The following is a 16,372-nucleotide window of genomic DNA, read 5'->3' as shown; positions in this document are numbered from 1 at the left end:
CAGGTGACATGACAGTCAATTGGTTTGATTTTGAGGAGTCAGCAGAGGTTACAGGGTGGCTTGACGACCAACCAGATATTGTTGAAGAATCTCAGCTGGAAAAGGGCCCGTCAGGGGCAAGGATATCAGTTATGGCCGGAAGGGCCGGGAATCAGAATACATCACCGGAGAGCGCCAGTGCCAAGAATTTCGCTCGGGATCTGGGCATTTTGAATATAAGAGATGTTGAACAACAGATTGTATTGACGCAGCTAGAACGGGAAGGAATTGAAGACTCTGAAAGAGCTAGAAAAGCCAAGGCCCCTGTGGGGACTGAGAGTGCTGTGTGCACAAGAACAGAGGGTGCTGCGAACACATGGATAGAAGGTACCGTGAGTATAAGGACAGTGGTAACGGAGCCGAACAGGTGTCTGTTGGCTGCCGATGGAATGTGATGGGAGGACGATGATTTATGTCTTGCCCATACGGATAAGGACTGGGGAAACAATCAACCGGATGATACTTGGTACATTGGTGAAGTTGACCATATGACTAAAAGTGGGCGGTATTTCAAGCCCCCACACCTAGATCAGCCAGAGACGTCTAGGAAGGACAAGGAGGCAGAAAAACAGAAAGAGAAGCAACTCGAAGAAGAGGCTGTGTTGAAACAGTTGAAAAATATACAAGCAAATATCTCCATCTGGGGACTGCTTATGGCTTCTCGAGTATATAAACAGGTCGTCCTTTCAGCCATGGACAAGGCCAAACTCTCGATAGACACCACGCCAAAGCAGCTAGTTGGATTGGTTTTTCCGGGAGAAGGTTCCCCGACGTTGACCTTTTTAACAAAGAACTACCGCCTAAGGGCGCAAATCACAACAAACCTCTCTACATCTCTGTGGAATGTAGAGGCAAGTGGATACCGGTGGTTCTTGTCGACACGGGATCCGCTATTAATGTGTGCCCGTCGAGGACGGCATATACAATTGGGTTGAAGCCCACGGACTTCGTGCCAACTGCCCAGGTGATTCGGGTATATGATAACACAAGCAGGGAGGTGATGAGGACTGTCAAAATTCAGACCCAGGTTGGTCCAGGACAACACGAGATCGATTTCCATGTCTTGGACGTTCCCGCAACCTTTAACCTACTTTTGGGGCGACCGTGGTTGCACCAGGTAAAGGCAGTTTCTTCCACCTTGCACCAGATGTCGAAATACCCTCACGGGAAGGGAGTAGCTATAGTTTTTGGAAATTCATCAATCCATCCACCGCCGGAGGTGTCTACACCAGTCTTAAAAATCGAGCACAGCACAGAGGATGTGTTCTTATCGGGGTTCACTCTGGCTGAGGCTCGAGTCGTGCAGAACATCTTGGTTGTTGATGAGGGGGTGTATGCTAGGCACAATCAATATACCTCATGAACAAGCTTCAACACATCCCCGGGATGGGATTAGGGAAGAGTGGCCGGAAGGGCATTGCAGTATCGGCTGGAGTGCCGCACAACCCACATACCTTTGGCTTGGGTTATCTGCCCACCAAAGAGGATTGTGTAAGGAAAGGTAAGGAGATGGCTGGGAGGGCCAGAGCGAAGAAGGCGGGGAAGCCATATGAGTTAATGCACTAACCCATTCAGGGTACCCTAAACGGACGCTTCATCCGGGAGGGGGAGGATTTTCCATTCTGCGGCTTCCCAGAGCCATGGTTGAATACAGAGAGGAAGCGCGTGCCAGGTTTTGAGATCTTCTTCGACCTACAATTATCCGGGGATGATGTTACCGAGGAGCAGACAGACCCATCAACTGAGGTTGAGCAGTGTAAAAATGTGGATTCCGAGAGCACTGAAATTGAAATGGGGGTTAGCACTGGCTTGTCTACTTTCAGATCCTCCGATCATACAGAAGTGCTTGGGGGATAACTTCTCGGTGTCCATGATTGGGAATGAAACTGTTGTGAGCCTACCTGCAAGTATTTTGAATGCATCCACCGCACCCTCTCTCACCTGGCAGTACGAGGAGGGATTTTTGTCAAGCAGCACCGGGTCAGGTAGTGAGTCGGAATCTGATTCCACTGAGTCTGTAGAGTCGGAATCAGGTTCCAGCTCGTCTGAGTCTGAGTCCGGTACTCCTGGGGGTGATAACTCGGATGCCACAGTCCTGTCTAGGTCGTCTTTTTCTTTCTCTTTTGAGTCTGTTGTAACAGAAGAATCGGACAATTTGGAAATGCTTAATGAGAATGGAATGGATGTGGTTTCTGAGTACTTTTCTGTGCCCTTGATTTATTGTATTAATCAAAACTTTCAAAATTTTGATGAAAACGACGAGGAAGAAATTCCTCCGATTTTGCAACGCTTAATTGATCAAGAGCAGGAAAGATTTGTTAAACCTTTAGTTGATGAAATCACTACTATTAATGTTGGTACTGAGGAGGACCCGTGGCTGGTCCAGATCGGGTCCACGTTGTCTTCGGAAGAGTGCGAGCACTTAGTCACTTTATTAAAAGATTTCAAAGATGTTTTCGCGTGGTCCTATGAAGACATGCCTGGAATCGATCCTGAGATTGTACAGCACCAGATCCCTCTTAACCCAAAGGCCCGACCCATTAAACAGAAACTTAGAAGGATCCGTCCGGACTGGGCCCTCAAGATTAGAGAAGAGGTCACCAAGCAAATTGACGCAGGGTTCCTGCTGGTATCCAAATACCCAACTTGGTTGGCCAACGTTGTTTTGGTGCCGAAGAAAGATGGCAGGATCCGAGTATGCGTGGATTTTAGAGATTTGAACAGAGCCAGTCCGAATGACGACTTTCCCTTACAATTTATTGATGAGCTAGTGGACTTCACAGCGGGGCATGCTTTGCTTTCGTTCATGGATGGATTCTCGGGCTATAATCAGATAGTAATGGCACCTGAAGACCGGGAGAAAACTGCTTTCACCACCCCGTGGGGGACTTACTATTACAGGGTGATGCCATTTGGGATGAAGAACGCTGGAGCTACATATCAACGTGCCGCGACCACAATATTACACTACATGATCCGCAAAGAGGTTGAGGTGTATGTGGACGACATGATTGTCAAGTCCAAAGAAAGAGAGGGCCACTACACCGCCTTGCAAAAGTTCTTCCAAAGGATCAGAGAATTTCGGTTACGGCTGAATCCTCAGAATTGTACGTTCGGTGTTACAGCAGGAAAAATGCTGGGGTTTCTGATTACACAGAGAGGTATCGAAGTCGACCCTTCTAAAATCAAGGCCATCTTAGAAATGCCACCACCAAGGACTGAAAAGGAAGTGTGAGGCTTTTTGGGTAAAGTGCAATTCATAAGACAGTTTATCTCAAAATTAACCTTGACTTGTGAACCACTTTTTGGTCTCCTGAAGAAAGGAAAGAAGTTCCAATGGGACAGCCGATGCCAAGCTGCTTTTGAACAGATCAAAGAATACTTACAGAACCCACCCGTGTTGTCACCGCCCGAGTCGGGAAAACCATTGATTTTGTATCTTTCAGTAACTGAGACTGCAATGGGCTGCATGCTCGCACAAGAGTCTGAGGACAAGGTGGAGAGGGCTATCTACTATCTAAGCAAGAAGATGCTGGAGTATGAAACCCGCAGCACACCGTTAGAAAAGGCTTGCGTAGCCTTGGTAGGGGCTACCAGGAAGCTGCGGCACTACCTGTTAGCTCACTCTGTAATGTTGGTTTCAAGATTAGATCCCATCAAATATCTCTTCGAGAAACCGGCACTTACGGGTAGGCTAGCTCGTTGGTTGCTTTTGCTTTCCGAATTCGACCTGAAATACGTAACACGCAAGTCAGTCAAGGGAAGAGCGGTAGCGGAGTTCTTAGCCGATCATCCAGTGAAAAGAGGTGAAGCAGTTGAGTACTTATTCCCAGATGAGGCCATTTTGCATATCGAAGATGAAACTTAGACGATGTACTTTGACAGAGCGTCAAACCAATACGGGTATGGGATAGGAGTGTTGCTAATAGCAGCCGACAATTCCCGTATCCCTCTAGCCTTCAAACTCCGGTTCAAAGTCTCGACCAACGAAGCAGAATACGAAGCATGCATTGCTGGTTTAGAAGCAGCCCTGGAACTATGGGCAAAACGGTTGGACGTCATCGGGGACTCGAATCTTGTTGTATCTCAAGGGAAAGGAGATTGGAAAGTCAAAGAAGAAAAGATGATAATGTATCACCAGACCTTGGACTTGTTAATTCCTCGGTTTGAGAAACTAAACTTTGCTCATCTGTTAAGAGAGAATAACAGGTTCGCAAATTCACTAGCAACTCTATCTTCCATGATAGACATCCCTTTCGGAGTCCGGATGCGTCCGATTATCATTGACCAGAAATTTGCGCCAGCCTACAAGTCGATTACTGCCATAGATGAGGTTCAAGATGAGAACCCCTGGTACTACGATGTCTGGAACTTTTTGAAAAAAAAAAAGCGTATCCACTAGGGGAAAATGCCAAGGATAAAAGGGCAATCAGAAGAATAGTCGTTCAGTTCATCATATGCGGGGGTAAATTGTACAAGAGAGGTCATCTGGGAATGCATAAGCTGTATGTTGACACCGAAGAATCGAAGCGCTTAATGGAGGCCATCCATGGAGGAGAATACAGAGCGCACATGAACGGGGTGATGCTAGCACGAAAGATCCTCAGACAGGGTTACTACTGGTCCACCATGGAGGAGGATTATATCGGCTTTGTTCGGCGATGCCATAAATGTCAGATCCATGCAAACCACATGAACATTCCGCCGTCGAAGCTATACAATATGACTTCGCCATGGCCATTTTCAGTTTGGGGAATCGATGTGATCGGGGCCGTCACTCCGAAGGGGTCTAATGGGCATGAGTTCATTCTGGTCGCGATAGATTATTTCACGAAGTGGGTCGAGGCCCAATCTTATGCGTTGTTGAAGGCTTCGCACATTGCAAAATTCATTTGGAATAACATCATCTGTCGCTACGGGGACCCAAACGAGATTGTTTCAGATAACGGTTCCCACTTCAAGAAGGAAGTGATTGACTTGTTGGAAAAATACAACGTGGCTTTTCATAAGTCGTCCACATACCGGCCTCAGACCAATGGAGCAGTTGAGGCCGCCAACAAGAACATCAAACACATCTTACAGAAGATGGTGGAAACCTACCGGGACTGGCCAGAAAAGCTGTCATTTGCTCTGTAGGGCTACCGGACTTCAATTAGAACATCTACTGGAGCGACTCCATATTCATTGGTTTATGGGATGGAGGCCATTCTACCTATCAAAATTGAGGTTCCGTCATTACGAGTATTGGCCGAGTGTTAAATAGCCGAGGCAGATTGGCAGCAGAGCAGATTTGAAGAACTCATGCTCTTTGATGAAAGAAGACTGAAAGCACAGTACCATATTCAAGGTTATCAGCGTAGAATTGCCAGGGCTTTCAACAAGAAGGTTAAGTCCCGAGATTTGAAAGAAGGAGATTTGGTGCTCCAAGACAACCGAGCTCCCATCCATGACCCTAGGGGCAAGTTCAGACCCAATTGGACTGGTCCCTACATCATTAAGTCTATTTGGTCGGGTGGAGCTGTCGTTCTGATGGACCTAGATGGCCTAGAGTTCTCACAGCCGATCAACATGGACAAGTTGAAGAAATATTACCCCTGAGAGGTTCGCTAGGCCGAAAACCCGAAAGGGCGACCTAGGCAAAAGTTAGAGCACAGAAAATTCGAAGTTATAAAAACTGAGCTCGCAAGGTTGAAAACCCGCAAAGGGCGGCCTTGGCAAAAGTTAGAGCGTAAAAGGAGAGTGAAAATACTCGAGTGAACCCGAGCTTAAACTACGTAAGGCTTGATTCCCATCTTTGGGATACGTAGGCAACTTCATCCTGAAGTTCAGCCATAAACTTTTCCCCGATCAACTTTGTCCATTTGATCATCTCTGTCATCTTTGTCTATTCAGCATTCAAGAGTTCAGTTGTGATCTCCGGTGCAGTGCTACTTAGACTAGGGGCAACTTTCCAGTTGCTGGAATCCGGGGTTGTGCATCTCAGTGACAGATCTCAGGCGTGTCCAGTTCTGATCCATGTCGAAAATGGTTTTGAAAAGTTTTAATAAAAGTTGATTTTGTTCAAATTAATCTTTTTACAACTTAGACCATTTTTGGACCAAAGCGAAAAAATTTCAATACCCATAACCTTCAATTTTATTGATTTCAATACAGAGTCCTCCTGTTCTGACATACAAATTGAAGTTATTTTTGGTTACATTCATAAAGAAAACTTGAAAGTACTAGTAAAGCAATAAATCCGGGGCATAGCTAAGTCAAGTGTTCCTGCGCCCCCTCCCAGAGCTGGTCGAAGCTTCTGATGCCAAAGTGGGCCCAATCTGTGCCTCTTCATTGAGCCAATCTATGCACTCATCAGACAAAGTGCAACTGAAAGTGGGAGCAGTGGCCAAGAGTTCTCTCGTCTTCCATGCTGTGGCATACCGAGCAAGCTGTGCACCTTGGACCGAGAATGCAGCAGGGTACTCTATCCCCTCTGGCGGGCAAGTTTGATCATGGCCGAACTGGCGCTGGAACCGGAAAGGAAAGTAAAACACGCAGTGTGTCAGACCAATCAACAGAATCCCAGTCTGCCGGGACATGCTGTAGCTTATTGTCGGTAGATTGAGCCAAGGACAACGCCAAGCAATGCGGTCTGCGGACAAATTACACATCTAGTCAAACCACCACCCCTCATCAAGGGCATCGACTAGGCGTCGTCGGAAGAAGTAGCCGCGAGCTGAGTATGCTAGGCAAGAGTCCACAACCTGCAACTTGTCCATCAACCACACCTAGAGAGGGATGAAAAATGAGAGATTAAAGAATAGAGAGGTGTACGTTGAGAGAAAAGTGAGAAAAGGGTTTTGTGAGAAAAATTGAGCCTGAGGGCTGAGTGATGTAAGCAATATATATGTGAGATAGGGTGGGAAACATTACCTGCAGCAGTAGTGGACTCCCCGCAAATCTGGTTGTTTCCTAGCAATGGAAAGCATCCAAGCCCATCAGCGTCTCGGCCAATATCATGGCAATGCAGCTTTTACCCTCCTTCAAACCTTGGGTAACCTCAATCAGACGAATGCTAGACCTGCCGAAGCCCGGGGCAAGCAAAAAGTGAGATAGCATGCACAAACAAAGGGCGTGTCACCGAAAACCTTGCCAATGATGGTCGCCGTGGTCACTGGCATCAGAAAAGCGATGAATGAAGCTGAGGATATCCAGTTCCCTGTTGCAGATCAAAGACCGAGCGTCATGCATAGTAAGCCCACACATTCATCCTAAGGCTTGAGCATGGCCGAAGCGGAGTTGGGGCAAGATCTCTTCGTTGCGCTCGGATTCCATCAAAGCTTGGAAATCTTCAAAGGTAGGACACACCTCTTGCCCGCCGAAACTAAAGACATGTGTTACCGGATTCCAAAACCTCGCCGCAGCATGGAGAAAGGGAAGATACAGAGGAGTGCGGCTCAACATGAATAGTGCATTCAAGCCGAAGCCCCGAAAGTTCAACTTTTCTGAGCCGTCTAAAGTAGCAATCCAGGCTGCGAGATTTTCGATGAGAAATGGCTCCATTTTGATGCAAAACTGAGATGAAATGAAAGAACCACGAAACTGGAACTTTTATAAAGGATAAGGCACTGTTTGGGGACACTTGTCAAAAATCTGGTGGTCGCCAAACCAGGTGATCAGCCGACCACTTTTTCTGGTAGGCCGACCACCCCTTTGGTCTCCAAGGAAAATAGCTGGTCGGCCAGCCTCCTCTGGTGGTCGGCCATGGAGGAAAGTTGGTCTTCGGCCTTTTCCTAATCTCTAGAATGGAGTTCCTAGCATTTCCATGTGTTAGGAATATCGAAGGTCCGTGTTTTCCTCTATTTCGGATGTATTCCATCGCTCGCCTTGTCCGAATTGCATTTGTTTATCGAGTTGTTGTTAAGTCTTGCTTATCGAGTTGTTGTTTTACTTATTGAGTTGTAGTTTTGTTTATCGAGTTGTTTTGTTTATCAAGTTGTTAAGTTTTATCGAGTTGTCGAGTTTTGTCCGTCGAGTTATTACTCTTTATTTATCAACATTCGTCGGGATTTGCTTATCGAGTCGTAAACTTGCTAAGGTGTTGTTGTTTCTTAGCGAGTTAAGTTGTTTGGTTTGTTGCGTCGGTTCACTACCTGACTTGGTGATACACATTGCTCAATTTTCATTCAATCTCATTGTTGTGCAAAATGATGTGATGCGATGCTAAGAACATAAAATACAACACTTTTTTCAAAAAAGCTGTTTCATTCCATCATGTTTTCTTTGTTACAACACTTTACAACAAGGGTACAAGTTTTACGGAAAATAAAACTGCCTAATAATGTACAATGTGCTACAATTACTAGTAAAAAAGGCAAATAAAGCAGGAACAGCTACATCAGTGCTATCAAGCGCAGGAATAAGAGGCCCTCTTCGTCCTCTTCTGCGGAACAACCTATGCACCATCATCATCATCTGAATCGAAGCCACCGCCCTCGAAATCCTCCTCGGCATCATCTCCACTATCAAAACTGGAACCAGAGTCACCCTCTCTGTCAGCGGATGTCTCTGACTGTGGATGTCCAGACTCCTCCTCCTCGCTGGACTCCTCCTCTATGACAAACGCTCTGCGTCCGCCTCGGCTACGGGGTCAAACCCCCTCTCCCAGCTCCCCGAGAAGGCCTAGATGGCCCAACCTGTGCCTCAGCCAGTAGCGACGGCATCTGAAAAGGGAGAGTGCAATTTGAATACATTAGCCAATATATATATTAGATGCAGAGACAAGAAAGCTACATGGAATGGGTATATGCAGATACAATGTATGAATATGGTGTGTGTCAGATGTGCCCTACACATACAATCAATCAACGCAGTGAAATGGTTAAATACAACATGTCATCAAAAGTATGATAAATGCAGGAAAACTGAAAAGTACCGAAACACCGGCGATAAACAACTGCGTCTCTCTCCGCAGGACCATGCCTTCGAGTGAGGCTACCAACCCAAGCAACCCCTCAGTATACTCCCTAGGAGGCTGCAGACACAAGCTCAAGTCATCAATGAATAAATGAATGCCTAAGTATCTGAGTGGTAAATGAAAAGCAGTGGAACATACCGGTGATGAGTTAGGATCACTGACAAATTGGTGATCGGGCATAAGAGGCTCTATCGGAATCGGGTAAGATGACCCGTATCGCTATCCAGTCAACTCAGTCGGAAGACCTGGCCACCCGACGTGCTGATAAGTCGGGGAAATCGGGGGAACCAGTCCAGCCCCACCTCTCGATGTGCTAGCCCTACTAGTCGAAGGGATATTTGCAACCCGGGCTCGACTCGAAGATGGCATGCCAGTAGCCCTCTGAGTGGGAGTGCGGACACCTGTCAATGGGGGCATCAAGTATGTATGACGGTAGGTCGCGTACTCCCCCTCCTCCAAATGTAGCTGCATCAGTGCCCAGTATAACCAAATCAACCTCCTGGGGAGTGAGTCCCTCAGTGGACCGCATATTGTCCGAAGGTGCTGCGGGGATAGTCTGCTCGGGATAGCCCATCGTCTGACACAGAAAACGGTCTCCCAGAAACCAGGCCCTACAAATTGGCCCCTCAAATAGGATCCTGTACCGAGAAGTGGCCCATCTCCTAGGAAACTGAAATCGAGTATCTCCACCCAAGGACGCCCAGGGCTGCCAAGTGATCTGCGAATAATCAAGTGCATGAGCCAATTAGAAATCGCAAATGTGCAAGCTGAATCAAAGATGAAAACATGGAGAACTGAGAGTTCTGAATTACCTCGGTCGTCCGCACTGTATCAAAAAACTGTCGCAGGTAGGGCAGAGACTCCCGAGCCCTCGGCCGGTACTGGCCCTCAAATACGAGCGAGTAAGGAATCACAAAAGGCACCTCCACCTCGAGCTCCGGGGCTAGCGTCGGAAAGTATGCGAAAACCCATAGCTGTGGAAAACAGGGCAATAGCCATCAAAATACAGAATATACAAAAATACAGAATGCTGAGTGCAGAATGTAGAATACAAAATGTAAAGTGTGTCGTGTGTAGTGTACAGGTAATGAAAAGCAGAAGTGTAAATCAAGAGGGCAGAAAGTACCTCCCAGGCTCTCCAGTAGCCGCCAACTATGTTCCCCCTCCCCCCCCGCCCACGGGAGGTCGCGCTCATATAGCAGTAGAGGGTAGCAAGGCCGGCGCCACCCCAATCATACTGGCTGACCTGTGATAGGTCTACCAGAGCACTCAGCAGATACAGGCCAACGGTGTTCCCCCTATCGGAGAACAAAGCGGTCCCGAGGAGGAACATCAAAAACCCTCAAGCGTACTGCTCTATCTCCTCGAGAGTCTCGGGCACAGTCTCTCTATAATGTGTGGAAAACCAAGTGTACCTGACTCTGCCCAATGATCTATCAATCGGCGGACGGGCTCCTAACAGATAAATCCAAGCCGCATCCCACTCACCCATGTCTGCGTCGTAGGGAACCGGTCGGCCGACCACGTCAAGACTAGTCAACAGGGCAAAGTCAAACACGGTCATCGTCATATCCTCGGTAGCCGAAAAGTGGAAAGAGTTGGTGGTGTCCCACCATCTCTCCACGAGTGCCCCAATCAGCGTCCTGCTCGCAGGGTAGCGAGATATCCCCGCGCAGAAGGGTTCGAACCCTGCCTCATTAACCAGATCACGTACGGCCTCTAGGAGCTCTACGTACCACTCCCTAGCAATGATTGAGCCATAGCCCCGTGTAACATGGGAAGATACCAGCATTCAGAATGAATAGATGTATTCAGTTTCAAAATGAAAGTACGAGCTGTGTGCAAATCAAATCAGATACAATGTTGTGGACTACGTGTTCAATATGAGCTACGTGCAAATGCAATGAGTGAGCTGTATGTTCACCAGTGAAAATGTATCAGCTGCGTGCAAACATAAGGAATGAGCTGTGTGTTCAGAATTGAAGTGTGTGAGCTGCGTGTCCAACATAAAGTATATGAGCCGCGTGCAAGTGAAAACTGTGGGCTGTGTGTTCATCTCAAGAGTTTTGGCTGTGTGTTCAACTTTCAAAAACCGTGGGCTGTGTGTTCACCTCAAAAGTTTGGGCTGTGTGTTCAACTTTCAAAAACTGTGGGCTGTGTGTTCACCTCAAGAGTTTGGGCTGCGTGTTCAGATTTCAAAAAACTGTGGGCTATATGTTCACCTTTAGAGTTTGGGCTGTGTGTTCAACTTTCAAAAATCATGGGCTGTGTGTTCACCTCAACAGTTTGGGCTGTGTGTTCGACTTTCAAAAACTGTGGGTTGTGTGTTCACCTCAAGAGTTTGGGCTGTGTGTTCAACTTTCAAAAACCGTAGGTTGTGTGTTCACCTCAAAAGTTTAGGCTGTGTGCTCAACTTTCAAAAACCGTGGGCTGTGTGTTCACCTCAAAAGTTTGGGCTGTGTGTTCAACTTTCAAAAAATGTGGGTTGTGTGTTCACCTCAAGAGTTTGGGCTGTGTGTTCAACTTTCAAAAACCGTGGGCTGTGTGTTCACCTCAAAAGTTTGGGCTGTGTGTTCAACTTTTAAAAACTGTGGGCTGTGTGTTCACCTCAAGAGTTTGGGCTGTGTGTTCACCTCAAAAGTTTGGGCTGTGTATTCGACTTTCAAAAACTGTGGGTTGTGTGTTCACCTCAAGAGTTTGGGCTGTGTGTTCAACTTTCAAAAACCATGGGCTGTGTGTTCAACTTTCAAAAACCGTGGGCTGTGAGTTCACCTCAAGAGTTTGGGCTGTGTGTTCGACTTATAAAAACTGTGGGCTGTGTGTTCACCTCAAGAGTTTGGGCTGTGTGTTCAACTTTCAAAAACCGTGGGCTGTGTGTTCACCTCAAAAGTTTGGGCTGTGTGTTCGACTTTCAAAAACTGTGGGCTGTGTGTTCACCTTAAGAGTTTGGGCTGTGTGTTCAACTTTCAAAAACCGTGGGCTGTGTGCTCACCTCAAAAGTTTGGGTTGTGTGTTCGACTTTCAAAAACTGTGGGCTGTGTGTTCACCTCAAGAGTTTGGGCTGTGTGTTCAACTTTCAAAAACCGTGGGCTGTGTGTTCACCTCAAGAGTTTGGGCTGTGTGTTCGACTTTCAAAAACTGTGGGTTGTGTGTTCACCTCAAGAGTTTAGGCTGTGTGTTCAACTTTCAAAAACCGTGGGCTGTGTGTTCAACTTACAAAAGTTGTGGGCTATATGTTCACCTCAAGAGTTTGCGCTGTGTGTTCAACTTTCAAAAATCATGGGCTGTGTGTTCACCTCAAGAGTTTAGGCTGCGTATTCAGATTTCAGAAAACTGTGGGCTGTGTGTTCACCTCAAGAGTTTAGGCAGTGTGTTCAACTTTCAAAAACCGTGGGCTGTGTGTTCACCTCAAGAGTTTGGGTTATGTGTTCGAATTTCAAAAACTGTGGGCTGTGTGTTCACCTCAAGAGTTTGGGTTGTGTGTTTAACTTTCAAAAACCGTGGGCTGTGTGTTCACCTCAAGAGTTTGGGCTGTGTGTTCAACTTTCAAAAACTGTGGGCTGTGTGTTCACCTCAAGAGTTTAGGCTGTGTGTTCACCTCAAGAGTTTGGGCTGCGTGTTCAACTTTCAAAAACTGTGGGCTGCATGTTCACGATAAAAGTATGAGCTGCGTGTTCAGAAGTTCGAGTGATTGAGCTGTGTGTTCAAAATGCAAACAGAATGCTATGTTATGGACTAAGTGTTCAGAACAAGCTGTGTGCCAACTTAACGGAATTCTGTGTTGTGAGATGTGTGCTAAAATAAGCAGAAGTATGATGCGCAAATGTGTTCAGAACGAGCGGATAAGCATACATGGCGAAAACAGGAAATGCGCAAAAAAATGCAGATTACATTTCAGAGAATGTAAAAATGAAGTATGTACCTCTTGTGCCTGGTAAGAGAGGTGAGACTCCGGCTCCCGTAGTAGTAGATCCGCGGGCGCTCGTCAATCAAAATCAGTAAAGTGGTAGAAAGTGCTCGAGGGAAGGATGTGCTCCAGAGGGTCGTACCTCTCGGGATCAAAGGGTCGAACTCTCGGGGGCAATGACATGATGTCCGGCTCACCCTCGGCGCCTGGAGGACCTCCACCATGAGGGAAATGACCCGCCATTTCAAGAAATCTGCAAAAATGAGCAAAATTAGCCAAAATTAGAAAAAATCAACAAAAGTCAACTCTCGGGAAATAAAAAAGTCAACAAAAGTCAACTCCCGAGAAAATATTCCAAATATCGAGACAAACTTACCTCAAGTGGTGAAAGTGGAGAAAGAAGCTCCGAAATTAAATTTTAATCGGTCAAAAATGAAGAAAACTGACAGATTTCGTGAAATACCTTTGTGTAGGGCATTGGAAAACGCGTATAGAGCGCAGATTTGAGAGAGAAAATGGTCTAGAAAGCAAGAGGGTCTAATTTCGGACTTGTGGTTGTGAGCAAAAGTGTTTTGGCCAAGTGTATTTAAAGATCCGAATGTAAAAAGACCAAACTGTCCCTATTTTAGCAAAGTGATCGGCCGACCACCTTTTCTGGTAGGCCGACCACCCCTTGAACAAGCTCTGGTCGGTGGCACTGTAGACACCCCATTTTTGACCGACCTTAAGACTCAGACGTCATCGATTGAGCGCTTGGTGAAGTTGCATATTGTGCTCGTTCAGAAGTTTCAGAGTCTCAGCTGCGAGCCTTGCCTCCGGACTTCCGGACTCTTTCATGTTTTGCCTCGGTTTGCGAACCAGGCTCTGTTTTCTCTGTTTTCTCTTCCCGAAGGGAGGGAGAGGTCTCGTAGATCATCTCTCAGTGGCCATAGGCTACGTTTCGTGGTTGTAGGCCATTTTGCCCGTTTGGAGTCCGGTTTCCGATTTTTCGGAGCCGTTGGCCGTGTGCCTCGGTTCGGGACTGCTTAACCACCTCCGTTCGCTCCGATTTTTGGCATACATCTTATTTGCTCCCTTTTGAGGGACACTGTGGCTCGAGAAACCGACTTCGTGGTCAAACACCACTCCCGGTGCCTAACAGTCAGATTTCGGGGCCTCGGGCTGCGCGTTTCGGCCCCCGAACCTTCATTTTGCATCGGTTTTGGTTCGGATTTGGCAGGGACCTCTATTCCATTGGTAAGAAGGTCGTAGAAGGGTGGGAGGCCAACAATTGTTCAGGCAACCAGTTTTATTCCTCCATCGCCCTCCGTCGCCCGTTTTTCCTCACTTCAAAGCCAATGTTGACCACCTTTGGGCCTTTTTCTTGCACCCTAAACCCCATATTTGTGATGTACACATCTGGGAGGCCACCAATATTTGGTGGCTGGCCAGTAATTGCTTTTGAACCTTTTGAACCCCTTTGAAAATTGGGTTGTTCTCTCTCCTGGTTCATTGTCTCCAGTTTTTAACCACATGGTTGTGTTGTGCACACAGCAGAGGCTCTCTTTTTGGGGTGGCCGGCCACTAATGCTTCTTGACCCTTTTGACCCCTAGCCAACCAGCCATGGGAGGTAGCCGGCCGGCCACCTAAACCCTAGATAACTGGCCGGCCAGAATCCTTGCATCAAGTACAATGCAGATACACCCTCCTTTTCCCCCCAGATTCTGTATCCGGGGGGGCCAACTTTTGGAGGGAAACTTGGCTTCATTTCCCTCCATTTTTCCCCCCTTTTTCCCCCCTCTTTTGCCTATAAAACCAGCCTTCCAGCTCTGTAATAAGGGTTAGAGAAATTACCCTTGAGCTCCCATATTATATCTCTCTCCCTCTACACTTTTAAGCTTCAAACCTCTCAAGTCCTACACCCATTTCTTCACCAACCCATAGCCTCACCCTTCCATCCTCCATTCCAACAGCTTGAGGTTGTTCTTCAGAGCCTAGGAGTGCTGCATCTTGGTCCAAAAGGCTGTCAAAGACTAGTCTTCAAGGGTGAGTCCCTATTCTCCTTTTTTGTGCTTTATTTTGTTCAATACATTAGCCATACTTGCTTGCTGTTTTGGGCTCCGACCCTAACTGGAAATAGAATTTTTTTGAGCTCTATTTCATGTTTGTTTAAGGGTCTCTCACTGTTTGAGGCCTCCTTGTTGCACTTGCTTCATTACCTCCCTTGTATGCCATTTTCTTGTGTAGTATTTTTGGCCTATGTATAAACTGTTTTGAGGCATGTCATAAACTGTAAAGTGGCTTATTTTGAGCCCTTCTTCAACATTGTTGAAGGGCTTATCACTTTTTGAGGCTTCCATCTGCCACTTGCCTTTATATCTCTCTTTTGGCTCCTTTTTTGCATGATTTGTTAGCCTTTTGTGCTTCTGTTTTTGGGATTTGGTCCGAACTATAAATGGACTTATTTTGACCCCCTCTTCATGTTTCATTAAGGGTCTTTTACTATTTGAGGCATCCTTTTTGTACTTTGTGTTATAGCTCTCTTTTTGGCCTTGTTTTGCATAGTATTTTGAGCATGCTTGTGCACTATTTTGGGTTTGATCATAAACTGTAAAATGACATGTTTTGGGTCCCTCTTCAACATTATTGAAGGACCCTCTCTTGTTTGAGGTCAGCATCTGTGACTTGCTTCTTTATCTCACATTTATGGCCATTTTCGCATGCTAGCTTAACCCCATTTGCGTTCATTATTTGGCCTTGCTTAAAACTGTAAACATGCTTATATTGGGGCTGCCTTGAATCTGTCTTCACATTTCATGATCAAATAGTGCATGTTTTGTATAGCTATAGACCATTACGCATGCCTAGTTTTGCATTTCGGGTCCCATTCCATGCATCGGGCGCCATGTTTCCATGATTCGGGGCTGTTTTGGGTCATATTTTAGTGCTGAAATTTGTATGTTTGCATACCATGTTTCATGCCTTGCCATGTCTTGTTAGAGTGGCATTTCATGCCTTAGGGTCGGTCCTCGGTTTGCGTGCACGCGTGCACGCATCTCGAGTTGTCTCATTTTCATCTAATGGCCTCCTATGTGAGTGTGGCTGAGGTCCACTCATGTTGGTGTAAGTCCATTGTGCATTGAGTATGCCATTTCATTTCATAGCATTGCGTATGCTAGGTTGTATGTTAGCGCATTGTGTATGCCATGCCATCCCGTGCATCGTGTATACCATTTCATAGCATGCTGCATGTTAGGTTGTATCTTAGTTGCATTTCATGCATGTCATGCATATTGCATTGTGTTTGGGATAGGAGTTAACCCGAACACGGGAAACGAGGTACCTTTCGTACTCCGAGTGACGGAACGTGTCTCAATTCCCCAGTCACCAACACTCCGGATTATCTATGATGGAGTTAGGTTTTAGTTGAGTTTTCATGTGCATTCATTTCATATTGAGTTGTGCAATTCGAACCCTCGGCCATCATGCA

Source organism: Camellia sinensis, chromosome 10, assembly GCF_055761805.1.
Source record: "Camellia sinensis isolate YWXY chromosome 10, ASM5576180v1, whole genome shotgun sequence".
Classification (NCBI taxonomy): domain Eukaryota; kingdom Viridiplantae; phylum Streptophyta; class Magnoliopsida; order Ericales; family Theaceae; genus Camellia; species Camellia sinensis.
This window is presented reverse-complemented; position numbering follows the sequence as displayed.